Source organism: Amblyomma mixtum, chromosome 10, assembly GCF_055824585.1.
Source record: "Amblyomma mixtum isolate Tamu chromosome 10, ASM5582458v1, whole genome shotgun sequence".
NCBI lineage: Eukaryota > Metazoa > Arthropoda > Arachnida > Ixodida > Ixodidae > Amblyomma > Amblyomma mixtum.
The window spans coordinates 128,511,423-128,538,654 of NC_143021.1; the positions used below are offsets into that span (position 1 = coordinate 128,511,423).

Genomic DNA, 27,232 nt, shown 5'->3' on the forward strand with positions numbered 1-27,232 from the left:
AGTAGGTTATTCTCTTCTGCCAAACAGAAGCTTCAGCAGAGTGTTGTATTTGTTATGTTAGCGCTACTTTACTTAAGTTTGGGAGCCGACATGTGCTAATCTTTGTTGGAACATCTTTGATGTCCTATGCACAGGTATCTCCCTGACTACACCCACAACATGCTTAGCAGTGGCCGGTGTTCAGTCAGCGCCTGGGGCGCCATCAGTAGGGACGGCCTCGGCCAACTCGTGCGGATCGAGGGCTCTTTCACCGGGCCGAGGTACTGCGAGATCCTTACCGGTCACATGATTCCCTACGTCCTGGATGGACAGTTCCCGGATGGTTGCTACGTGTTCCAGCACGACCGCCGCCCCGTGCACAAGGCGCGTGCTGTAAGCGACCTTCTTGAGCGCTGCGCCATGCGTCAGCTCCCGTGGCCGCCTAACGGGGCTGACCTCAACGCCGTCGAAAACAGCTGGGGAGTCATGAAGAAGGAACTTTCCTCACGGCACCTTTGTGGTAGCACAGCTGACCAGCTCTGGCATGCCGTCAAAGAGGAATGGGAAGCCCACCGCCGACGTCCAGACCTAGTGGCGGCACTATATGACTCTATGCGAAGACGAGTAAGTCAAGCCATCGCAGCAGACGGCAACTTTTCGTCTCACTAAGGTCACTCTGAAGAATGCCAATGATATATATAATCTGCTTTCGAAAATAAATTTTATCACTGGCAATAATTTTTGTGAACCGTCTTCCTAAGAATCTCTTCGGGACTGAACTATTGTAAAGAAATTATCGTCAAAGACTACGTATCGTAGACCCGAATTAAAAAAAAATTGCAGATGTTTTGCTGAAGAGAATATCAAGCTTATTGCAAAGACAGTGCCCATACGACAGTTTCGAAAGAGAAGCAGCGTCCGCACAGAAGTTCGTCGTCTCAGTTATCTCACTGGCGTGAAACAGCGCCCGTCACGGTGGCTGCCGATGCGGCGTCTTGAACGGCGTTGCCTAAAATCCGGCTATAGTGGATGCAGGTGATTAGCAGTAACATATAACATGAGGGCAATATAAAGGGACAACCAATAACAAAACTCCGAGTCGTTTCTTCACACAGCCGCGGTTTGACGGACTGCTGCTGTCCAACTGATCTGCCACAGCCCGATGTGCTCGATGAATAGGCGATGCGCGCTCCCCTTCGTCAAGACCGTCAACAGCAGAGCACCGGAACGCAACACTAGATATTTATCAAGCGCGACAAGCCCCCGCACGAGGGCGAGGGCGAAGTTTGTGGTCACTCGGGACACTCCGGCTCCCAGCGAGCGGCGCAAGATAACAGCGTCCCTGTGGGGCCCTACAGCCGCTCCGCTGCACTGAGCGGTGGTCCATTTTATTTTCCGGCCGATAGTACATTGGTTCTAGAAATGTCATATTCGCTATATATGCAATTAACTTTCTGCGTTTAAAGCTGGTGAGATAGTCCATCGAAAATCGGACGGTCATAAATCTACGAGCACTTACGACTTTCCCCAAGTGCCCCCCAGTAGTATATCGAGACACTCTTTAGATAAAAGAGTGATGTTCAGAATCGGAGACGATAGGCGAAGTGTCAAAACGTGTAGACGAAAGAAGTCTGGATGGTCTTTTGAAAGCATAAATGGCAAATCAATCGCAGCTAAGGCCGGAGGAGGTTGTTGCAACTTTTCCACCCAAAATTCCATTGCCACACAAAATCTCGCAAAAGCTCGTTGAATGTCTTCACATTTATTCATTATACACGCATTAAATACATAGCTCAATTAAGAAACAAAGTCTGATAGGTGATCCAGAGTACGGCAACTAAGACCACGAGGAAAATAGCCGTCATGTCAAATATCGACAAATCTCCCGCCTTCGCATCTATATGACTGCTCAAAAATTTCCCTGGCACTAGCGTTCATGTACTCTGACTTCGCGTTCTAGTGCTTCACTTGAACGCAAGGGCCAAAACAATTTGCGCAGCTATATGCACTGAGGGCGCCACAGTATTTATTGAGTACAAGCTAGTTTGGGTATCAGCTTGATGTAGGCACAGCAAGCCAGTGTACTCAACAAAGCTGAGAAAAATAATGACCACATTGTGTTCGCCACGTGACAGTCTTCCATATTTTCACAGCCAAATGATGCGTTAGCTTCGAGAGTGATCCTTATATCTCTCTCCAAAAATAAAAAGAGCGCACTTCCATCACAACTGCGGCAATTAAATGAATTCAGGAAGCGTTTTCTTTTTTTGGCCGCTTGATTTGTTCAAACCAATTGAGAGCTTCTCCGCACCCATATTTTTCATCTTTTTCATCTTCTTTTTTTAAGCTCGGTGTGATCTCCACGAACATCTACAGATTTGTATTGTGAAAATATTCAGATGCGTCGAGGTATTGGTGCATATGGATTCTACTGTGATTCGTAGATTGTGTACAGTGAAGCCGGAGCAAAACGCGAACAGCACGTGTGAAAAAAAAAAAAAACATTATACCTTGTAATGAAATATACAAATAACGTTACCCATATATCGAGGGAAATACTGTATTGAAGTGTGTATTCATAAACCAATTGCAATGGCCTATGCTGCTGCGAAGTGGACAAGCACAGCATATGCGTGTTCGCGCTCAATCCGGCCAGACTCTACAGGGATAATGAAAAGAAAAGATAAACATATCCGCGAGTCTGTGCTTCGCTATTCGCGTTTTCCTTCATCCTGATTGCAGCTCGGTCGGCCACAGTACCATCACAGGCAACTCAAGCGTTTTTTTCTTACCTTTAAAGTACAAGCTCGATGAAGTGAACAGAGAACAGCAGAACGTCTAGTCGCTCCGCTGTTCCAATTTCTTCGCATCGCGATAGTTTCATTTATTCCGAATTTATTTCAGACAGCGGAGAGATTGTCCAGGGTGACGTGGCAGAAGGCATGCATTGCCTGACGAGGCCACGCCACCCGGATGGCAGGCGGCACCACAGGCTACAAAAATCAAGAAAAGCATTGCATGATAGAAACACACATTCATTTTTTTACACAATATACCCTTACAAAAATTTTTAGTAACATTCTTTAGAAAGTCTTTCGACAATTGTTAATAGAACCTATCAACATTGAATAGAAAGTCTTTTAAACGCCTTTGTACATTGTGGTAACAACCTATCAACCGTCTTCCGACAATTGGCCACCGATATCCAAAAGACTCAAGTACATAGAAAGTCTTTATACTTCCTATCATCCCCTTATCGAGTTTGTATACACTTCCTACTGACCCCTTACCGACAATGTCTACCAACACTCTATTAACGGTCTTCCGACAATTGGCCACCGTTATCCAAAAGACTCAAGTACATAGAAAGTCTTTATACTTCCTATCATCCCCTTATCGAGTTTGTATACACTTCCTACTGACCCCTTACCGACAATGTCTACCAACACCCTATTGACGGTCTTCCGACAATTGGCCACCGTTATCCAAAAGACTCAAGTACATAGAAAGTCTTTACACTTCTTATCAACCACATACCGACAATGTCTACCAACGCCCTATCAACGGTCTTCCGACAATTGGCCACCGTTATTCAAAAGACTCAAGTACGAAGAAAGTATAATTCCTACATCAACTTTTGGAAAAGTGTATGTTAACTACACAGTACAACACTTTTACCAACATAGTTTTATCACTTTAGAATCATTTTGTGAACACTATCCTGGAGTGCTTAAAGAATAATAGAAGCAAAATGCAAATTATTACATTTATTGTGCACAAGTGTACATACGCGCTACAACACATGCATGATGCATCATAATATTTTATGGAGAACAATAGAGGAACAGAATATTGCCTTCGGCACGCTTCCCCTCAGTTCCCTCTGAGTAACAATGACTGACACACAGCAATTGAAAAACATAACAGGTTTTAATTCACGATGTTTCGGCTGGAGGACCAGCTTTTTTCGAGTATAGTATAGCATTCGAAACAAAAGCTGTGCGCTTCAAATGCTGTAGTACACTTGAAAATTACTGGCCCTCCAACCAAAACATCGTCAATTAAATCCCGTTAGGTTTTTCTTACATATATACGAGGTGTTTCAGGGAAGACTAAGTAATTTTCAAAAAACAGGTATTTTGAGATGAATGTATGGCTTTTTCAGCATAGTATTACCAGTGTTGGCAGGCACCAGAAAACTTGTGAAGAGTCTTACGTAATAAGCTGGTTAGCTAATTTTTATTAATGAACCATTTCACTATCAGAAACTTTGTTAAAACATTAAGTTGGGCTAGTTGGTAACGGCTTGAAGGAATCATACTCTTAGCGGTAAGAACACACACAACACCAAGACACACACACACAGGACACCCGCTAGACTTCAACTATCTTTACTGGACACTTGTACGACATAAATATGTATCACTGAGCACACGCAGGTGCCTCGTCATCGGCATCAGGTCTAACTACGCCCTGCCCTCTCCTGCAAGGCATACGGTTGCGCCGATAAACAATCTCTTTTTCTGCCAACACCAGGGAGGGAGTGCTTACACATGTCACCCGCCTCTTGAATACGAAAGGCCTGGGAGCCGAGAAAAAAGAAAGAAAAATTATCGAAGTCTTTCGTATTCAAGAGGCGGGTGAAATGTGTAAGCACTCCCTCACTGGTGTTGGCAGAAAAAGAGATTGTTTATCGGCGCAACCGTATGCCTTGCAGGAGAGGGCAGGGCGTAGTTAGACCTGTTGCGGATGACGAGGCACCTGCGTGTGCTCAGTGATACATATTTATGTTGTACAAGTGTCCAGTAAAGATAGTTGAAGTCTAGCGGGTGTCCTGTGTGTGTGTGTCTTGGTGTTGTGTGTGTTTCTTACTGCTAAGAATATGATTCCTTCACTATCAGAGTTAGGCGTCTAGTTGCCATTAGAGATTTGTAGCAGTTACATGCACTGGAGGGGTTTCTTTCCCTGTGTGCTTTCAAAAGCGCATGTATTTTCGCACGATGCAGCCAAATTTTGTCGAGCCACAGCGGCGAAAGTAATCATGTTTTGTACATTCCAGAAACTGATATGGCTACTACGAACAACTGGCAAAAAGTCTCTAACTGCAACCAGTTGCAAACCTGTGTTAGTTAAAAAGTTAATTATCAGAAATTAGTTAACCAGCTTACTAAATACACCTCACTGGCTTTCTGGTGTCTGCTAACACTGGTAATATTATGCAGCAAAAGCCATATTTTTGAAAACTACTTATTCTTCCCTGAAACACCTGGTGCATATAAATACTGCTCACTTTCCTGTACAACACAGAAACGAAATAATTTCTTCTGTAACATGAAAGTTCCATGAGCCACATAACAAACCCGTGGAAAAAAACTGCATGCATACACACACATCTCTCCAAAACAGCTAAAAAATCCCACACAGTGAAACAATGCTTACACTGTCTTAAGACCAACATTAAAGGCTGCAAACACTAGCGAATTAAAAGTCAAACAAATGCCAAACATATGCTAAATGTCCCCATGGATGTAGATATTAAGCTATGAGCTGATTTTAATAAAAATGCATCAGCACAGAAATGCTTAAGAGACTTTGTTGGTGCACTATCCTGACACTTGTCCTCAATATCAGGCAGCCTGCTTGTTGTTCATCATCATCATCAGCCTGACTATGCCCACTGCAGGGCAAAGGCCTCTCCCATGCCTCTCCAATTAACCCTGTCGTTACTTGTCTGCATCACCAGTGGAAGAGGTAGCGTCCTAGTGATGAGACGTGTGCACGAACAGGTAGCCTTCTCCATGGCAGAATGCAGCAGCAAGAGAACTGCACAAGAAAACATTCAAAGTATAGTTATAGTAACTTCTAATAGAATCAAACACGGAGCAGCAACAATCAGTTAAATGTGCACTAAAATGCAGCACTCCGAGTGAGTTTGATAAGGCTGCTGAGTAATAGCATAAGCAGCAGTCACAAGACTAGAACTAAATGTAATGCGTCCTTGAACAAGAAAAAGCTATAACATGCTGTTGTGTTCAATTCTGCCCCCACATTCGAACACTGAATGATATTCACAGGAACTGACATTAACGTGTTACACCTAATTAGGCAGGCTCGAGACAAGGCGGTAGGTGACTATAGGTTCTAGGAACAGTAGGGGAGAGTTATTAGTAGAGTTCGCAGATAGAAATAGTTTACGGATTATGAATACCTTCTTCCGCAAACGAGCAAACAGGAAGTGGACGTGGAAGAGCCCCAATGGTGAGACTAAACATGAAATAGACTTCATACTGTGTGCACACCCTGGCATCGTAGAGGATGTGGAGGTCCTCGGTAAGGTCCGTTGTAGCGACCACAGAATGGTAAGGTCTCGTGTTAGCTTAGATTTGAAGAGGGAACGGAGGAAACTGGTGAAGCGAAAGGCTATTTAACGAGTTAGCATTAAGAGGGAAGGTAGAGGAATTCAGACTGTCGCTGCAAAACAGATTTTCCACTTTAACTGAAGAAGAGGACCGCAGTGTTGAAGCAATGAATGATAATCTTACAGCTATCGTTACAGAGTGCGCCGCAGAAGTAGGTGGTAGGATGGTTCGACAGGATACCAGCAAGCTATCTCAGGAGACTGAAGATCTGATTAAGAAACGCCAAAGCATGAGGACTTCTAACTCCACAGACAGGATAGAACTAGCAGATCTATCGAAGTTAATAAATAAGCGCAAGGTAGCCGACATAAGAAAGTTTAACGTGGAGAAAATCGAGCATGCTCTAAGGAACGGAGGTAGCCTAAAATCAGTGAGGAGAAAACTGGGCATAGGTAAAAACCAGATGTATGCGCTAAAAGACAAACAGGGCAATGTCATCAGCAATATGGATAAGATAGTTGAATTAGCCGAAGAATTCTACACAAATCTATACAGTAGCGAATGTAATCATCAAGTTACTGAGGGAGGCAGTCGAGCACAGCAATGGGACATCCTGCCAGTAACGAAGGAGGAAGTAAAGAAAGCCTTAGGAGCAATGCAAAGAGGGAAAGCAGCTGGTGAGGATCAGGTAACAGCAGATTTGTTGAAGTATGGAGGAGAGATTGTGCTACAAAAACTAGCCACCCTGTATACGCAGTGCCTTGTGACCTCGAGAGTACCAGAAGCTTGGAAGAACGCTAACATTATCTTAATTCATAAGAAAGGAGACGTCAAGGACTTGAAGAATTACAGACCAATCAGCTTATTGTCCGTTGCCTACAAGGTATTTACTAAGGTAATCGCTAATAGAGTCAGGAAAACCTTGGACTTTAGTCAACCAAATGATCAGGCAGGCTTTCGTAAAGGATACTCGACAATAGACCACATTCACACTACCAATCAGGTGATAGAAAAATGCGCGGAATATAACCAACCCCTATATATAGCCTTCATTGATTACGAGAAAGCATTTAACTCAGTGGAAACCTCAGCTGTCATGCAGGCATTGCGGAATCAGGGTGTGGAAGAGTGTTATGTGAAAATATTGGAAGATATTTATAACGATTGCACAGCTACTATAGTTCTCCATAAAGTCAGCAATAAAATTCCAATACGGAAAGGTGTCAGGCAGGGAGACATTATCTCGCCAATGCTCTTCAATGCCTGCTTACAGGAGGTATTCCGGGGACTGGAATGGGAACAGTTAGGGATAAGAGTTAATGGAGAATACCTGAGTAATTTGCGATTCGCTGATGACATTGCCTTGCTAAGCCACTCAGGACAAGAACTGCAAAGCATGATCAACCAGTTAGACAGGCAGAGCAGAACGGTGGGGCTAAGAATTAACATGCAGAAAACCAAAGTAATGTTCAACAGCCTAGCAAGGGAACAGCAGTTCGCAATTGGTAGCGAGGTGCTGGAAGTAGTAAGAGAATATGTCTACTTAGGGCAGGTAGTGACCGCAGATCCGGATCATGAGAGGGAAATAACTAGAAGAATAAGAATGGGGTGGAGCGCATATAGCAGATTCTCTCAGATCATGATTGGTAGCTTAATAATATCCCTGAAGAGAAAAGTATACAACAGCTGTATCCTACCGGTACTCACCTATGGGGCAGAAACGTGAAGGCTAACAAAGAGGGTTCAGCTTAAGTTAAGAACAACGCAGCGAGCTATGGAAAGGAAAATGATAGGTGTAACGTTAAGAGATCGGAAGAGGGCGGAGTGGGTGAGGGAACAAACGCGGGTTAATGACATCTTAGTTGAAATCAAGAAGAAGAAATGGGCTTGGGCAGGGCATGTAATGCGAAGGCAAGATAACCGCTGGTCCTTAAGGGTAACGGAGTGGATTCCAAGAGAAAGCAAACGCAGCAGGGGACGGCAGAAAGTTAGGTGGTCGGATGAGATTAAGAAGTTTGCGGGGATACAGTGGCGGCAAGTGACAAAGGACAGGGTTAATTGGAGAGACATGGGAGAGGCCTTTGCCCTGCAGTGGGTGTAGTCAGGCTGATGATGATGATGACCAAATTAGGCTACCACGAAGAGATATTTAGCCATTCCAGTCATATGAAAATAACATGCAGGCCATAAAATATAAAAATTATTTTGTGTTTCTGATTTGTCTGCACAAAAATTCAGGCAGCTTTTGTTTTCAAAAGTGATGGCACAAAGACATTGCAATATAATGCACATGTTGCTGTAGATAATGTATCATTTGGAGCTATACCAGGTGTTAGGGGAAAATGTATGAACAAAGAGTACAAAGGTGAGCAAGTTCGTCAGGGCAAGAGTGGCACACACTAAAGCAAATGAATCAAAATATTAAGGCACACACTGCGTCAGATACAATACTTGTAAGTAAAGCTGCATAGAACTACAAGCGATAAAAGCCCCAGAAACGTGCCCCTAAGGGAGCAGCTGGACTGGTAGTTTTTTATTTGTCCCGCAGCACATCCCTCTAGTGCTGAGGCCTGCTCATATCTCTTTAAGTTAAGAATACAAGGGAAACAAGCAAACAAGTGTTCCAAAGAAGATAAAAATGTGCACTTAGGTTGTTCTTTAGGAAATTACCTGTCACTAATTGCAGCAATAAATACCTCGAGAAAGAAAATAAGTTATTTACACAGCTTATTACAAACCTTGATGGCAGGGGAGAAAGGCAACATCAAATGCATCGGTTCAAGTAAAGCCAGGGGTCTTGTTAAGGTCACAGCAATATTTGTTGACTTAGGCTCAGCTAGTGTAATGCAATCAGTAACTGAACGTCGGCATGAATAAAAAAAACAATGCACCAATACTCAATTCCAAATGCATTTCAACTGTACAGTGCAGTCAGTTGTGACAAAGGGAGTGTGAAAGAAAACCTTAGCAATGCTCATGACATCGAATAAGCACCTTTCTTCTGTACAGCTAAAATATAAGCTTTGCAGGGTTTCATGTAATGCAATGATAACCTGGTAAGGTATCAATTATTGATGCTAGCAACAAATATGCTTCTAAAGCAGAGTGCTCCACTTGAACGCCAATATTCAATTATGCATTGCCCGTTAGGCCATGCCTATCACATCACTGGTTCACTTCAAACGTGCCATACCTTGTAAGAGGTAGGTACTGCTGAAGTAAACCTATAAAATTTATTTGCTGCTTTTAGACTGCTGCATAAAGGTCATGAAGCAGATAATTGTTTTAATTTGGTCTATACAGTGGTCAAGATTTCCAAGCACGAGAGGCATGAGGGAAAAAACTATAGAAAGCATTTCACACTATAACACAATGCACTTGACTAGGGGAGTGCTTTCATGACGCCCGCAATATCTTTTCCCTTTCTCTTGGTCCTCTTTTAAAAGAAAAAAAAACGAAAGAGAGAGGGAGCCTGGACCAGAAGATTTTTGGCAGGCTAAAAAAGACAAGGAAAATATACCCACTTGTCTACCTATCCTTTTACAAGTGGCACATGCTTGATATCCAGTGTCAATGGCTGATAGGCTGAACCAGCAGGTCTTGATGTCATTTGCCTCTGGTTGAGGTAGCATTGGCTCGATGACAGATGAAAGCTGGTGCAAAAGTAGCGTGATGATACCGGTGGAGCAGCTGTACAGGGCTTGACTGCGGGTGCATTTGAAGAAAGGCTGCATTAGAGCCATGCTTTCATAAACATCACAGAAGCCACATCCCATTAAAACCTCTAGCTGTTCAGTCCAATGTGTTCATGAGTGGAGGCTAATTATTAATTACCTATGCCTCCAATAGTTAGCAAAAAAATCGTTTACAAAGCTTGTCATACTTTTCTTAAAGCTATTATTCGCGAATCACGTTATACTTTTATCGCTTCAGACTGAAAATGGGGGAATGACATAAATGTAGTGAACGTAAAAAAAATAAAATGACAACAAACCTTCCATTGTGCGATTACCTCAGCTGCACTGCAATGGAATGGTTCTGCTATTTTTAATCGTCGTTTCGTTGACCAGAACTATCAAGAAACACAGCACTTGATGTGACTGCGACATAGAACGGGCAATGCTCCTTATCCAGTAAACACTCAGGCAGCAGAATCAAAAGACGCACGCCGCTACAAGCACTTTTCGTTCTTATGGTCTCCTTTTCACGCGCTGCTCCTGTTCAGTCGGAATAACGAATCAAGCAGCACCCCATAGTTCTCGGCGTGCAACCAAATTCTATCACATAACTCCTGCGCCGAGGAGCTGACGCAAACAGCGTGAGGCGGCGGGTTAAAAGTTGCATAGTTGGCAAGCGAGCGTGTCAGAACACCTTCTCTCTGCAAACGATCGCGTGGTGCCCGCATTTTGCACCTCACTGCGAACAAGACGTGAAGACCAACCCAAATGCATTCGCAGCCCTCAATCATACACCCGACACATCGCAGAAGTCATTTTCCAGTTCTGTACTTACATTTGTCAACGTTCACGGCAAGCCGTTTCTTCTATCGGGCATCGGGCGCCGGCCGCTCTCGGCGTGGTTGCGTGCAGTACGTCAGAGCAGTTTTTGAGCACTGCATGCGCGTAAGAACGTCTTCCGCAGCACTGGAGCCATCTGTCACCTTCCGAGTTCAGTCACACTACCACAACACTAACGAGGCCGCACATTTAACACAAACAAACTGAAGAAACGCACCCACATCACAACCGTCGCACCCCGCCAACAAAGAGTCGTTTCAGCGTCCTAAAAAAGATAGTGTAGCGCGCGGCCAACATGAGACTCGCAATCCGCCGCCAGCGAACGGAAAGGTGGCGCTAATGTCGCTTAACTTTACACGCGTTAAAAAAAGAATTGATAAAGCCCTTTTTGCCACAAACTTGTTGCATTAAACGACAAAATATTTTGTTTCAATTACAAAGTCAGCAAATTGGAATGATTGCGGTGAAAAAATGCGACTACTCACAAGCACCTGTTTCTGGCGGCGCTGCGAACGAAAGCTTGGAAAACCGGGCAGCATGGCGGGCAGCTACAGGCGACGCATCTGGGGCCAGGAAAGCCGCAGCCGCTGCACGGCTGCACTGTCTGCCTAGTTCTAAGGCTATAACTCAGCTAACTCAGCTCCCCGTAACTGCGTCGCAGAATAAGGAATGATGATGATGTTGCCAAACGCTACTGGTTTCGGTTTTTATTTTCGCATATTGTGTGGTTTAGCGTACTCTACACAGCTTGGCTCATGCGATTTAGTGTACGTGTGTGTACCTAGGGAACACGAGCGTTCGCACGCCGCTCTAGCGTGACGCGCGAAACTTTCAAGGCTGCGCTGCAGCATCGCCTCTGTTTTGTGTGTGTTTATATCACGTCATTGGACACCTTGCACGCTCTTTGCTCGAGCGAGCCCCGCCGACAGTCGCGCTACCGTAGTCTTTTTGTGTGCTTCCTTGATTGCTTTTTGCCTCTGCCTTATGCGGTCCTCGGCTCGGCCTCACGTCCGCTGATGGCAGTAAGAAAAGGCGAAGACTGAACACATGCTTTCGCGCGTCTACTCCGTATGACTACGTTAAAACCCAACACTTTATTCCAGGATTCCTTAGTCATTGCATTACGGGAAGATAGAAAATACAGCTCTCACCACGTTTTCCCTCGCCACAGCTTCGTACCGTGTTTGCGTTGAAGGAGATGCAAGTGAAGATGCGGAAGAGGCACTGCGCCTGTGTTTTAGCGGTGCTCAAAGTGGGGGCTGCTCTCACCCTAGCTTTTTCCATACTGGAAGCTCCTCTGTGGCTCAGTACTACCGAAAAATGTAACAAGTCAAGAATGAGGGCTTATAGTGCTCCAATTGCCGTGCACCTTCCTCATGCAAAGCCCTTGTTACCGCAGTTGAGTACAGCGGGCCGCTGTAACCTGTTTTGTTTCTCTATACTTCTCTTTATAGTATCGGCCGCCGAACATGAATAAAAATTAATATTGCCTTGCCTGAAATTTCGCATGTACAGTCGCTGAGGAACGAAGCAACTTGAGTTCTCGAAGCTGTAAGCCTGCACACGTTACACAGAATTTACTCAGAGCGCGAAGCGGTGCGGCCCTTTTCGCGCGGGGTTTTTCAGTCCCGTGCGATCAGCCATTGCTGGTCGCTCGAGGAGGAGGGTAGTGCGAGGGTTTAAATTGGGCGCTCCCACGTGGAGTGGCATAGTGTACCGGGCACTTTTGCATGGCGGGCAGTGTGCAGGGAACGTGTGCTTGCGGTGCAGGTTCAGGAAGCTGGTGATATAATTTGGGCGCCATTTGGGCTAGCGAGAACATGTAATTCAATGAGTGTGGAAACACATCGGTGCAATGCTAAACTTGAATTTTTTTGTAGCTCGCAACAATAATCCCTCTGAAACCTCAGAGGGAAACGCTCTTAATGCTAGTGTGTTTTAGCACCGTCGTACGGTACATCACTGTTCAACTGCACGTTAAAATATGACCTATCAAGAATTACAACAATATCAACACCAACGTGTTTCGAATTGGCAGAGTTGTTGTACAGCTCTGCTGAAATTCTTTGTTAGTTCTGAAATGTTAAATCTGTTTAATGACTGCCTGAGTACAGAATTTAAGGACGAATACGCAGCAGAAAGCATTGTTTTCGTGTAGAATGAGCCATCAGCGAAACTGATTCGCTGTAACGAAGTCATCATTGCGCTTATGTAACACAATATGTCACTAGCTCCTATTTTTTCTTAAAGTTCTTTTAATTTCCTTGAAGTGCAAGGCAATAATACTTGTGTATTCTATGAATTCATTCACTTTGTACCAAAATTATTTCGTTTGCTGGTAACTTTTTTCGTAGACTTTATACAATCAAAAATTGTCACTAAATGTCTTCAATTCAAGGCACGTTTCTGAATTTCGGGATAAATGTTCTGTTATGAACTTTGCCCTTTTCCCCGCACTCGAAAATGCGAAAGCAGTAAATCTAGTATTGAGAAAATTGAACTGAAATTTCTAAAAATCCACAGCGTGCTCGGCTATGGGAATGTGATTGCAAATTTTTGTTTCGTCTTCAAGGTTAGTTAAGTTGCCGGTTTGAAGTTGTCGGCTACAGTACTTGATTATTTTTGGCTTTTATTTGTTTATTCGCATCACCAAAATGCTTTCTCGGTTCGTAGTATATTTCTATTGACAGCAGTATATAAGCAGTAAGAAAATTGTATGAACTTTCTATCAACAAATGTTGATAAAATATGCCCTAAGAAAATGTGACTGCAAATGTTTGTTTCGTGTTCAAGGTTGCTTTAGTTGCATTGACATGTTAGGCTAGAGTACTTAATTAATTTAGGCATTTATTGTCATTATAAAACGTTCTGTCGGTGTCTATAGTATGTTTCTACTGACAGCAGTACATAGAAAGCAGTAAGGAAATTGTATGAACTTCCTATCAACGAATGTTAATAGAATATGCTTGGCTAAGGGAATGTGAGTGTAATGTTTGTTTCGTGTTCAAGGTTGTTTTCATAGCTTTGAAGTGTTCGCCTACAGTACATGATTTGAGGCATCTATTCGCATGACCAAAAATGTTTTGTCACTTTCTAGAGTATTTCTGCTCACAGCAGTCCGTAAAGAACATTAAGTATTAAAATGGAATATATCTTCTGTTTTAAAACGTTTTCCCATATCCTGATTACATTCCAAACGCATTTGCTGCGAATAATGTTGGTCGCTTTTCGATATAGTGAAATTGTTGACTAGCTGCAACAGATTCCACCATGCAATCAGGTAAGATGTCGTCACGATTATGCGAACAAGATAGCGTTAATCACCTCGAACACCATGCAGTTTGTTCATTTACTTCTCTCAACGTGTCAAACTGCACCCAGCTTTTCTAGTAACTTTCTATTGACAGGAGTAAATACAAAGAAGTAACAGTCTACCAACATTGTATTGACAAAGGTACATAGAATGTAAAAATTATTTTCTAGTAACTTTCTATTGACAGGAGTACATACAAAGAAGTAACTTCTATCAACGTTGTATGAACAATTGTTGATAGAATGTAAAAGTTACTACAAGGTTACTAGAGTCAATAGAATGTTAATACAAATTCTAAAGAAAGTTGATATCCATTTTTGTAAGGGTATTAGGCCGTCCTTAGAAAACCCTGGCTTTCGGCGAAAACAAACAGCATACTTAAACCACAATTCGTTCATAGCAATATTTACAAAACCTATACAAGTGATAGGCATACATTTAGTTTTCATCTTTAAAGTTCATTTATGAGCATTGCTTTAATTAACATTTTATATTTACATATAGAGGGAGTGCGGAGCGCAGAATCCATAATACGTAATAGAGTATTGATTAATTAAGTCAGGAATTTGCCATTCTAACCTCTGAAAACCATAATTTGTGCGTACACGACGTGTTTTCATACATTGATTCCGAAGTTCGTATGAGCTAACTTTAGTGTGACAGGTGGTTTCGTAGGTATTTTCTAGCTTCTACTGGCGTAATATTTCGAGACATAGTTTATATGTGTGCAGTTTAATCATTTCTTGTATACCATAATACCTAAATAAAGGCCGGCAGCTGTGCAATAACTGTATTTTTCCAATAGCTCGTAATGGCCACTTTTGAACTGCAAGGAGGGAAATTAGATTATCTATGTGGTCGTTAACCAAACAAGGGAAGCGCAGCTTAAACGGGAATGTATTAATGAATAGTATATTTGCCGCGTTATCTACGCCGAGAGATAATATTGCTGATAGGAGACCTCAACTAAAAGAGCAGCATTAACTAAAATAAATAATCAGCTTCTTTATTATTGATTTCATGGAGGTGGATGGAAGAAAAATAATAAAAAAGACCTCATTAGAAGTAAAAGAATATTCGAACAGAGGAAGCTTCACTTGTGCCTCAAAGCATTAATCTTAATGTGTTAATAATGCAAGCTACGTAAATGTATTATAAGGAATGGCTGAAAGAGGAGGCATACAAAAAGTGGCAGCACAATGAAAATAAACCAGCTTCTCATGAGATTTCGCAAGGCGTCTGAGTCGTAAACATTTTTGGTCGTGAAGAAACTAATTGGCTCTATTTTAAGTGGGTATGGTACCTCGCGGGATATCGGTATAAATTTGTGTAGGTTTCTCAGCTTCTTTTGCGACATAAAACTTCAAACGTTCCCGAGTGTTTCTTATATAGTAAGCTTGCGTGAAGTGCACAAATTTCTTTTGGAATATATTGTGCCAGTGCAAGTTTATTAGAAAAACAATAGGTGTTCTGTGGAACTTTTTGAGCGGTACACTTAAAAGTGCTTATTGCCATCAGAAGCAGGGAAATCTACATCAGTATTGTTACATTAGGCGGTGCATGCATAAGGAAGGAAGAAGAAGAAGCTCTTGACTTTTTGTGAAGAAGACGACGGTCGAGCAGTGTCGGCTGGTGCCTGCAGTAAACGCCTGTGGTTTTAAAGCTCTGTTTTCCGTGTCCGCTCTCTGCAATCCCAAGCGGAACTACCCCGTAACAATATTATCAAATTAGTGAAATGTTTACTTAAGAACCGTGATTGTGCATGGATGTTTATTTGCAAAAAAAAAAACGAGTTTTTGAATTCTGACACTCAATTTTTCACAGCATCTTCCACGATATAAATATGTATTGCAACAAACATTTATTCGTATCCAGGTTTTTCTAGTTTGCTAAATGTGCAAGACGTGAATTGATAATTCTTGAGAGCTTCAGCACAACGTTTCTGAAGGTTGACGAGGGTGTTAACTAAATAAACAAAAGCCGTGATTTCATCAACTGAGTTTTAAACTTTCGTTGCTCAGTACCAGTTGAGAAATGTACCTGATTTGTAAGTAGGCCCTTGTTTTCAGTTGTTATTCACGTGCTTCTGCACAAGATCACAAAATACGCCTTGTATAGCACACTCGTTTGCTTAAAATATGCGCTTCTCACGGGAAATTCTAAGAAAACTGGGGCATCACTGTCTTCGCAATGTGTTCAAAAAGCACCAAGCAGCTTCCTGACTTTTTTAACTCAAAAATCTAGGCTGCGCGCCTAGTAAAACAACTGAGAGCGATTCAACACTAGCGCACAGCGCTTTTCTACCAAAAATAGGACTATTTAAACGTAGAATCTTTTTCTCCAGGGTGCTGTGTCTAGTTTCTAAAAGGAAGAGATGCTTTATGAGATCTTTTGTTTATTTTTAAAGAAAAGAAGCTACAAAAATCAAGCCTGCCTTAAGTCACATTGCTTTAAACATGGACGAGGTGCAGTTGGAAAAATTTTAAGGATCTTTTTCCAGTGTGCACAAGCACGCTATTTGGACGCTATGTTCCTAAGGAATCCGGTCATTTTTAAATACCAAATTCAGAAATTCATTTGGTCAACATTGCCGACCATCCCGCCTTAAACACCTGAGATCGAACAATTCATCTATTTTATCAAAGTGTAATGAAGTACAGAAGTGAGATTTCACAACCTGTTTCGTACCGTATACGCATCAGTTGTTCACTCTTGTCATGCAATTCTACTATGTATGTTTTTCTACTTCAAAACTCCTCTTGTTGTGAACCGAATGCGCTACTGACACGTGCCGTGCTTATCTTATGAGGCCCACCGACCAAGCCATCTGCTATCGGCAGTGGTCCCGGTGACGTCACTAGCCAAGAGGCTATAAAACTACTAACCGCTAATAAAGCTTGTTCCTTCTTCTTCGCCAACCACTTGTCGATTCACTACAGTGGCGACGAGCGGCCCACCGCCGGGCACTGGCTGCTCCATGGCAGCCCACGTTGGACCGCCGAGTTTCGACGAAGTGGACGACAGTTGGGAAGCATACCAAGTACGTCTGGAGTCCTATTTTGAAGCCTACGGAATCGATGATTCGAAGAAGCGACGGGCGCTTCTAACGGCAGCTTTAAGTACAGCAACAGTCGGCAGAATAACGGGGCGTTGCGCGCCGGCCAAGATTCAAGAGCTTAGCTACGCTAAGCTGGTCGAGCTACTGACTGAGCAGTTTGCGCCGCAGGGCAATGAAATAGCGGAGTCTTACAAGTTCTTCACCAGGTATCAGCGTCCTGACGAAACAACGAAGGACTTCATTGTCGCAATTCGGAAGATGGCCTGCGGTTGCAACTTCGGTGAGTCAAGGGACAGGATGCTACGAGACAGACTAGTTTGCGGCCTGCGTGACGCTGGAGTTCAGCGAGCACTCTTGTCAAAATCGTCGCTGACGCTCAAAGAAGCAGAGGAGGCAGCTTTAGCGGCAGAGATGGCAGCCCTCAGCGTGGATCACATGGATAAGACAAAGGGTCAAGGCAACGTTCACGCTGTGAAGAGCAAGCTGCAGGGTCCACCGCATTACCAGAAGACTCGCCTGCGTACTTCACCTAGACCGAGCGATGGTGTTGTTTGTTCGTGCTGCGGTAGCACTGGGCACAGAGCAGCGAAATGCAAGTTTCGCCGGGCGGAGTGTTTTCGCTGCCGACGAAAAGGGCATCTAGCGAAGATGTGTGTACTGCAACAACCAGGAGTGGCACATTGCGAAGAGCATCCTTCAGAGAGCGAGAGCGAGCTTTGTCTGCTAAATGTGTACACTGCATCTGTTAACTTGGTCAAGCCCGTGGTTCGCACCTTCGACTGGAGTGGAATTCCGCTGAAGATGCAAGTAGACACCGGTTCACCGGTCTCCATAATTACGTGGGGGACATACTGCAAGCATCGGCACGCCTGGCCTGCGCTCCGCGAGACGTCTTTGCAGTTGTCCTGCTTTCTTGGCAAGCTTCCCGTGAAGGGGGAGCTCCGGCTTCCTGTCTCGTACTCGGGTAAAACTCTGGAAGCGAAGCTAACCGTGCTGCAGTGTGACGGTCCGAATTTGTGCGGACGCGACGTTATCAGCGCATTTGAACGCAACGGAAGGGCTGTCCTGAGCATTGTCGGCGAGGCAAGTACGGGTGAGAGGAATTTTCCACAGCAAGCTTCGGTTAGCGCGCTGTTAGAAGAGTTTAGCGATCTGTTTACACCAGGCCTAGGACGCATTGGTGGTCCCGCAGTTCATTTGCGGTTGCATGAAAATGCGCAGCCGCGATTCTGCAAAGCTCGTTCTGTGCCATATGCAATGCGAGAGCAAGTGTCTAAGGAAATAGACCGGCTTGTTAAAGAAGGCATTCTATCGCCTATCGACAGCGCGGACTGGGCCACGCCTCTCGTTCCCGTTATCAAGAAGAATGGCTCCATTCGATTGTGTGGCGATTTCAAAGTCACCGCGAATGCTGCATGTGTCACAGAGAAGTACCCATTGCCAAAAATACGGGATATTTTTGCTAACCTAAACGGGGGTGAAGTGTTCAGCACCATCGACTTGAAAGATGCGTACAATCAGTTGCCACTCGACGAGGAAACCAGGAAGCTCTTGGTCGTAAACACTCAGAAAGGCCTGTTTTGCTTTAATCGACTTCCTTTTGGTGTGGCCTCCGCCCCTGCTATTTTTCAGAGACGTATGGAAGGCATCCTGCAAGGCATTCCGGGCGTTCAAGTTTACCTGGACGATGTGGTAATCGCGGAGAAACGAGGGTACTCGGAGACGCTGCGTCAAGTTTTCGAACGTTTCCGGCAGCACGGTGTCAAGTTGCATCCGCAGAAATGTAAGTTCAGGCAACCAGAAGTTGAATTTCTGGGCCATCGTATAAGTGCGGACGGATTGTTACCTAAGACAGACAACATGGCCGCGATAGCAAAGATGCCGAAGCCAAACTGTGTTGCGGAACTGCGAGCATTCTTGGGCTTCGTAACCTATTACCACGCATTTCTGGGAAATTTGGCTAAGGTTTTGGAGCCGCTGTATGAACTGCTGAGAAAGAACGCACGCTGGCAGTGGGGAGTGAGACAAGATAACGCTTTCCGATTAACCCAGCGGCTGCTACAAGAGGCAAATTTTTTGGTGCATTACGATCCAAATAAGCCCCTTATCTTGGAAACCGATGCATCCTCGTGTGGCGTTGGCGCAGTGCTATATCACAGAGTAAATGGGCAAGATCTACCAGTCGGGTTCCGATCACGAACTCTGTCACCGGCTGAGCGGAATTACGCGCAAATCGAAAGAGAGGCATTGGCTGTGGTCTTCGGTGTTACAAAGTTCCGGGAATATCTACTCGGGAATCAGTTCACGCTCGTCACAGATCACAGGCCCCTCCTCGGACTTTTCAGCCCTGTTAAGCCCGTCCCAGCCATGGCCCCTGCACGGATTCAGCGTTGGTCACTCCTACTAAGCGCCTACAACTACAAAATAGAGTTTAAGCCAGGGAAGGCGTTAATTCCGGCGGACACCCTCAGCCGTTTGCCTGTACGGCAGGCGCATGACGCTAAGGCTGCAGAAGAGGACGCTAGTGAGTACGTCCTGCTAACCGATCACTTAGACTCCGGTCCGCTGTCGGCGAGCGATCTGGCTACGATGACTGCGGACGATAGCCAACTCGCACAAGTCCGCGATTACATTCAGAACGGCTGGCCACGATACTTGCAACCTGCTCAGGAGCCTTTACGCGCATACATGCACAGGAAGGACGAACTGACGTCCAGCCATGGAATTGTGTACTGGGGCCATCGAGAGGTAATTCCGAGGAGTGCGCGGCTACCAATGCTGCGTATGTTGCACGATGCTCATCAAGGAGTAGCGGCTATGAAGAGATTGGCCCGTTCTGTATTCTGGTACCCAGGACTCGATCAAGACATTGAGAAGCTGGCTAGCGCATGTCCAACGTGCATAGAATGGGGCAGCATGCCCCCTGCACGACAACCCGTGCCTTGGCCAGAAACAGCGGAGCCGTGGTCTAGAATTCATGTTCCCAAATTTTCTGGAAATTCTGATTTCCAGTTGAACATAACTGCACAGCATCACGCATCCTAGCAAGTTGGCTAATCCTGCCGCTCCATAAATCAAGGAAAAGCCTACCGAATTACTTCAAGTTAAGCGAAGCGAACGAAGCGGAATCACAGAACCCCTGCGATATGGAACAAAATGTAGAAGAAGCTTTGATGGGTCCATTAAAGTGCTCACTAACGTCCAAGACCGAGTCCGCATAAACACTCTGGTACCCTTTGTTACTTGGAAAGCTGCGAAAAGGAAAGACAAGATTTTTAAAATAAACTTATTCGCCAGGTCCCCAGCGAAATACATGAAATTTATTTGAGTGTAGTGAATTGGATCTAAAAACTTAGTCAGCCGAGCAAAAAAAGGTATAAGACCTGTGACAGTTCAGTCGCAAAGCTATAACGAAAAAGTCACCATCAACATCAGCCTGACTACGCCCTATGCAGGGTACTGCCTGAAAAAAAAATATTAAGCACTGGCTGAACGTGTGTAACTGAAAAATGCAACACACTAAGATTACAATAATGGCCATAAATTCCGAACATTAATAATGTCTTCCATAAAAGTGCGAAGTCCGACCAATCGTTCAAACTAAATAAAAGGACACCTTTTATTATTCTGATGGCTGGTTAGCGCTTGACGCTTCTCTGCGAATATCACTCCCGGTAAGACGCAGTTTAATGATATCCTCCATTTGATTAGACACTTTTAGTTGGACGTACGCAGTGAGCTTGCGCACGCACCGACACCACGGGTAACGAATGCGCATGCGCAGAACGCAACGTATCTAGCCGCGCATTGCGGACGCCCGCCCGCTGTAAAGTATAGCGTAGCGTACGCAACGCAGGACGCTACGTGCTGCGTAGAGAACATAGCGGCGACCATCTCGTCCGCTTCGGACCGATTTCACTTCGACGCTGCTTTCTTCAACGTGATCGCTCGCTCTAAACTGTGCTGTTAGCTTTTATTTTGTCTACTCTCACCCACACGACAAAATATTAGGGACAAATGCCCCTTGTTTTTCAGATAATGAGGCGATTTTTTACCTTTTAAGCCTAGCTAACATTGTGTACGTTTATCTTCATAGCAACCGCACCTGTCGAATAATTTTTTTTAGTCATGTGCCTACTTTTGCACTTCATTAAACATTATACATTTCCTCCATTTTTTCCTCCATTAAAAGCAGTAATATACTATTCATATTGTCAGAAACTGAAAAATGTTCAGCCGAGCGCTACAGCGCTTTCAGTGTTTCTCACTAGATGGCGACAAAACACAACGCGCTACGCGACTGCTCTGCGGCGGTAACCATTTTACGCGCTGCGCGACACCCCACTGTTGCCGTCCTCCCCTGGGCTGATAATCCGGCGCGCGGAGCAACGTTCGCGGCTGCTTTGCTACCGGTCAAGCGCGTGTTTGCGTCTGTACAACAAAAGCAGCAATGTTGTACGGAACACCAACGTCTTCTAGACATCACTGTTTTATTGTCGGTTACGGAAATAGTCGACGAAAGAAGAAAAAAACAAACGCCGCCAGTATGTACGCGCACCATGTTATGCGAAGGTCTCAGCACGTCTGCGGTGTCCATTTCTTCACCGCTTTTCCGCCGGTCCCGAGTTGCATTGGCAGTGGACGTAGTTGGTGAACAAAAGATACTTGCGCCAACAAAAAGCTAAATGTAAGCGCAGTTTGTGAACGAAATGCAGACAGAAACAAACCCACTGCCTGTGCCTAATATCGGGCGCGGAACGAAGCGCAGCGCCTGGATTACCAAACTATAATCTGTGCATAATTTTAAGAGATCAAGTATTTGGACGGCCTTGGCAGAGCTCTTTTTTAATTCAGCAGTACACTATGTGAGGACTTCACAAATTTGGCCACAACTTCTTTTCGCCGCTCCACATGATCGTCAATATCGGGAGGGTGTGGGGATCGCCACCTGAAAAAAATAAACATGTCGTTAGTGCAAAAATACTAATTTAATTTGCACGGCATGGCATGAATAGAAGCGTCGACATGAACTTTTACCCAACTGCAAAGTGAGAAAAAAATGCAGCCATGGCGACGTAAGATGAAAAAATACACGGCATGCACAGGACGGTAAACTCTGCCATGCATTGTAATAAATTATTCGACTGAAATCGCATCGAATGCACTGTAAAAAAAAATCCACACTATGCATAACCGTGCCAGAGATACAACAAACGCAGCGACTTGAGCAGTGCCCCGATCCGATTGAGATTGAAATTCTCAACACAGGTCGGTGATTCTGCCTGTCAGTAAGTGGTTATAGCGTTCCATTAGCGTACCAACCTATTAGATCGTGTAATTGCACATTTTCTGGTATTTCAGCACCAGTAAGTGCTGGCGGGAGCGGAGAAAGCGAGAATGCGAATTGCTTTCAGTCAACTGGCTTGTATCGCTCGTAGTACGAACAGCAAGCGTCAGGAGGGGCCGAATTTCAATTTCATAGCGCGTATATCCGCAAACAAACATTCTAATCATCAGAAGTGGATTCGTTTCGGTCATATACTCGCCGTTTCCAAAATGTTCAGTTTGTAAACGGGGTACTCTGTCGCAAGCTTAGCATCTAAACTGTCACACTCGCCATGTCCAAGCAGGCAGCGAAAGCGTTCATGAAAAACTGCGCTCCACGAAAAACTAGATAATCATTGCCCTCCGTGATCTTGTGTTTCAACACATTTTGCTTTCGTTTTTCTAAGATGCAACACCGTGCCACGTTTGCCCTACAGGCAACCGGCGACAAAACAGCACGCTTGAACTGCGAGCTTGGCACTCTCCGTGCTGATCGTTCGCTGCGTCGAGGAATGGTCGATTGCTCCCAGTTGGTTATTGCAGGAGCTAATGGCATAGCACACACGAGGATGGACACGAGGCGAACGCCCACCCAAAATTTCTAGGCTTGGCACGAATGAAACGGGCGAATAAGACTTTCACAGATCGCACGCTGCTTCGGCTGCAGCCCACCGGCTGCAAATTATCAGCCCAAGATGGCGTCTGCGGTAGGCGGCGCTCGATTAAAACAAACATGGCGGCGCCCAGGTATCGAAACTAAAATCATGTATAAGTGTGACGGGGGTGTCCTTTACAGCGTACGGAACGTAGTGAGCGTTGCGTACGCAATGTCGCTACGTACGCAGCAACTAAAAGTGTTTATTAGTAAAGCGCTAATCCTTAAAAAAAACAGGAGTAAATTTAGTAATCTTCAAGTCGCGAGGAAGCATGCCTGCCAGGGAAGATGTCAATAATAATAGAGAATGATACGTACCTGCTTATTCTACGCGTCTCCTTAAATTCGCTATTTCATCCCGATCTAGAGCTGCTGATGTGCTTAAGTTCAGCAGTGAAAGCAAAATTCCTGCACATGGGAGTTCCTATTCATCCAATTCTGAACAATTACAATGCAACACGATCTTTGAAATGAAATAATTCTACAGAGGAATGTCAGATTGAGAAAAATTTTCACTTTAATTTAGAAAAGAACATCAATAACAAATGAAATAGCTCTATGTTGCAGATGACACTCGGTTACTTTATCGTTTGTGACTGCGCTTGAGTTCCAGCTTCCTTTCAAGGCCACGTTTATTCAGCCGCGGGGTCTTTGACCGTATTATCTTTGATGCAAGAGGGGGGAACAGTACCGAGGGAGGGATCAACATTCCGCCGCGTCAGTTGATTGCACCATGGTGGCTTAAGTGAAATCCTCCTGCGTGGACGAGGGTCGATGTCAAGCACAATGGTTCCATCGAACCTAAGTGTTCTGGTCACATGTCTTGCAGTGCTCGGCTAACTTTCTTCGATCCCTGTCTGTTCGTTGTTTCACATCCGACATCGGCGCCTTCATTGTTTCGGAGAAATGCTTGGTTTCGCCATATTAAGATGCTGAGAACTTCAAACAGGATATCTTGTATACAACGCCTTGGGCTTTTTATTTTGCGTGCCGTCCTTTGGTGTGGTGGTACAGCGTCCGACGGTGGAAGTCGGTTTGCGTGTCATTGCTTTCCTTTCCCTGAATATGAGCTAAGATTTCACTGACGGGTTTTACATAAGGAATGGAAACGCGTTTTTACCGATGGCATGTGCCTCGGCGAGGGGTGGAATTGTTTTTGTTTTTTACTGAGTGTTTTTTGATTCTGGATAATACGCTGAATGAAGGAGGCCGAGATTTTGTTTTTTCCCAGGTCAGAGACAACTCGGTCATTTAACTTCTTTTTCTTCTTCTGGAGCGGAACAGGTGCTGTCCGCTCTTTTCAATGAAGTTCTTACGACAGACGTGGCAAATTGCGTGGTTGGAGCCGAATCGAAGGCGCTGTTTCTTGTGGGTTGGATTTCTTTACAACGAGAACCGTAAGCCTTTCTTGTGCCTTGTGAGCAGAACATCGAGAAATAGAAGGCTGCCCTGGCGTTCGCCTCGACGTAAACTGAATGGCTGGTTCCATGGAATTTAGGTCAAACGCCGCGTTTTTCTGTTGTACGGAGTGGTTTCTGTGCATGGTGACAACAATCACTCTGGCGTTTCGACTACTGCGTCATCGCCCCGCGCAGTCAGCGGACCGCCCGCGGTTCCCTAGCTGTCACTAGCGTTATCCGGATGTTCACCACTGCTTGACTACGGCGTCCGCTACACGGCAGTTGTAGACCTATTGTGCGAATGCTTCCTGTCTTGAGCCGAAGTGCACGCGTGTGTGAGTGTGTGCCACTCGCACTCCAGTTTCTATGCTTGGTTTAAGTTAGGTCCCGCGTATACGGGCGGCGGCGGCGATAACTCGTTACTACTTTTAATGCGTTTCTTCCAAGTCTCCAGCGATCTAGTCGATGTTGATTATACAATAACTGCTAGTGTTTGTTTTTCGGCGATTGCTTCTCTGTGTTTTCAATATTCGGGCGACGATGAGCATCGGAAGGTAAAACCATGCAGGGGAGAGGCATGCCATGGCCCGAGAGCGATTTTATAAAGAAAGTAGCCATGTTAGTATTGTTGTTCGGCCTATTGGACGCGCCAAGTTGAATTGTATTCGTTCCTAATAAGGTCTTGTCTATATTTTTCGTCGTGCTCTATTGTTACTATTCCTTTATTGTGGGAGCTTTTTTGGGGTTTTTTGCTTGTGGCCATGGTCGAGAAGCGCCAAGAAGTCGACAAATCCTGTAACGTTATGACAGTGAATATGTTTCAGTTATACAGTTTTTTATAGATTTCATTTGGTAGCCTTCATGTATTGTATAAAGAGGATGGCTCTGAGGCCATTTGCCACATGTGTTTATTGTGTCTACGTATGGGATAATGTACAGTTGAAAAAAATACATATGAAATAAGAATACTCATGTGCATTGAATTTGGATGATGCCTTCGGCTACATTGAGGAAAAATTATTTCAAGCGTCTATTAGGCAGACTAGTGACCCCTTGAAGTGACCCCGTCTACATCAACGAACATTTGTGTCCAGAGCTGAAGAAGCTTTTGGGAATGACTGCCGCCAAAAAGAAAGAGAAAAGCTGGCGATACGTCTCTACGAGGGGTGGGAAGATATTTGCCAGAAAAACAGAAACCTCGAGGACGCTGCTAGTAAAGCATGTCGATGACTTGAAAAAGATTCAGTAGGCTTATCCTGGTCTTTTGCATAGTAAAAAAAAATGACACGCAATGGTGGGCGAATACTATACGCCACATGATGTGGGCAAGGTATTTCATAACAATGATAAACTTTCTTTCGTTCACATTAACGATCAGTCAGCATGCAATAAAGAAGACCAGACTTGTGCAGTTATCGCTAGCTTTGGTTATGAACCTGATGTTGTAATGATGACCGAAACTTGGTACAGAGATGACGCTCATGTGCTTCGAACGTGTGGCTACACCAGCTATTATTTTAATCGGCCTTCTAAAAGAGGAGGCGGTGTGATGATAATGGCAAAAAATTTCATACGCTGCACACTTGTCGAATCTTATTCCTCCATAACGGATGATTTTGAGTTATTTACTGTTCAAACTGATAACGCTATTTTCTGTGTGTTGTATCGACCTCCGGCAGGATGCATCACAAATTTTTTCACATTTCTTGACAGGTTTCTCTGTTGGATAAATGAAAATTCATATATGTTAGTACTGGCAGGAGATTTGAATATAGACTTACTTAAGATGTCAGCACAGCAAACGAAACTGTGCCAATTGCTTGAAATGAACGGTTTTACAAACTAAATACACACTCCTACGCGCATTCAAAGCAATGTATCAACACTGTTAGACATTTTTGTTTCTAACATTGATGATCCAGATCTGCTGTTAGGAGGAATATGGGCACATATCAGCGATCATCTTCCCATATTTCTGGTTATTAAGCTGCACATCCACAAACCGAAATTTGCACCTACAGAACCGATAACTATCCGCAACATAAATACAGTCAGTTTGGAATCATTTCGCCATGAAATGAACCTTGTCGATTGGACTGAAGTCCTATCGATTACAGATCCAGAAACAGCTTACGACTGCTTCCATCCAAAATTCAAACATGTTTATGATAAATGTTTTCCTCTCACGACACGTACACCTACACGCAAAGGGAAAAAGCCATGGATAACAAAAAGATGCTTAAAAGAAATTCGTTAAAAGAAGAAATTATACAAAAAATTCCTCGTACACAAAGACAATGATGCACTACGGCAATTTAAAACACAAAGAAACAAAGTTAATAGCCTCATACGGTATGAAAAAAGCGGTAGCTGCAGCAATTGTTCAATGATAGTGTTATTAAGAAATCAGAATTAACTTGGAAGCGTCTAAATTTCATTTTGGGACGGGGGCTAAATTACCAGTCTCGAGTAAATTAAACAACTGTGGCAGGCGAAATCATTTCCGATACCAAATTAGCAAACTGTTTTAATGAACACTTTGTGTCCCTAACAAATAGCACTCATGATCAAAACTGCATGCGTTACTTGAAACCTAAAACTACATCCAACTGCGCGTTTTGTTCTC

At 44.2% G+C, this 27,232-nt stretch overlaps 1 long non-coding RNA gene across 2 annotated transcripts; it reads right to left on the bottom strand.

Annotated features, from left to right (window-relative positions):
- Positions 1 to 4,819: 4,819 nt before the first annotated feature.
- On the bottom strand, positions 4,820 to 11,186 carry LOC149326919 (uncharacterized). Of its 2 annotated transcripts, none has more exons than XR_016286061.1 (3): positions 10,851 to 11,186; positions 9,863 to 10,066; positions 4,820 to 5,802 (listed from the first exon to the last, which is right to left on the bottom strand). It is a non-coding gene; the product is annotated as an uncharacterized LOC149326919 (long non-coding RNA). The 2 variants fall into 2 exon arrangements; XR_016286060.1 differs by having other exon boundaries at positions 4,821 to 5,802; positions 9,863 to 10,043; positions 10,851 to 11,183.
- Positions 11,187 to 27,232: the final 16,046 nt, after the last annotated feature.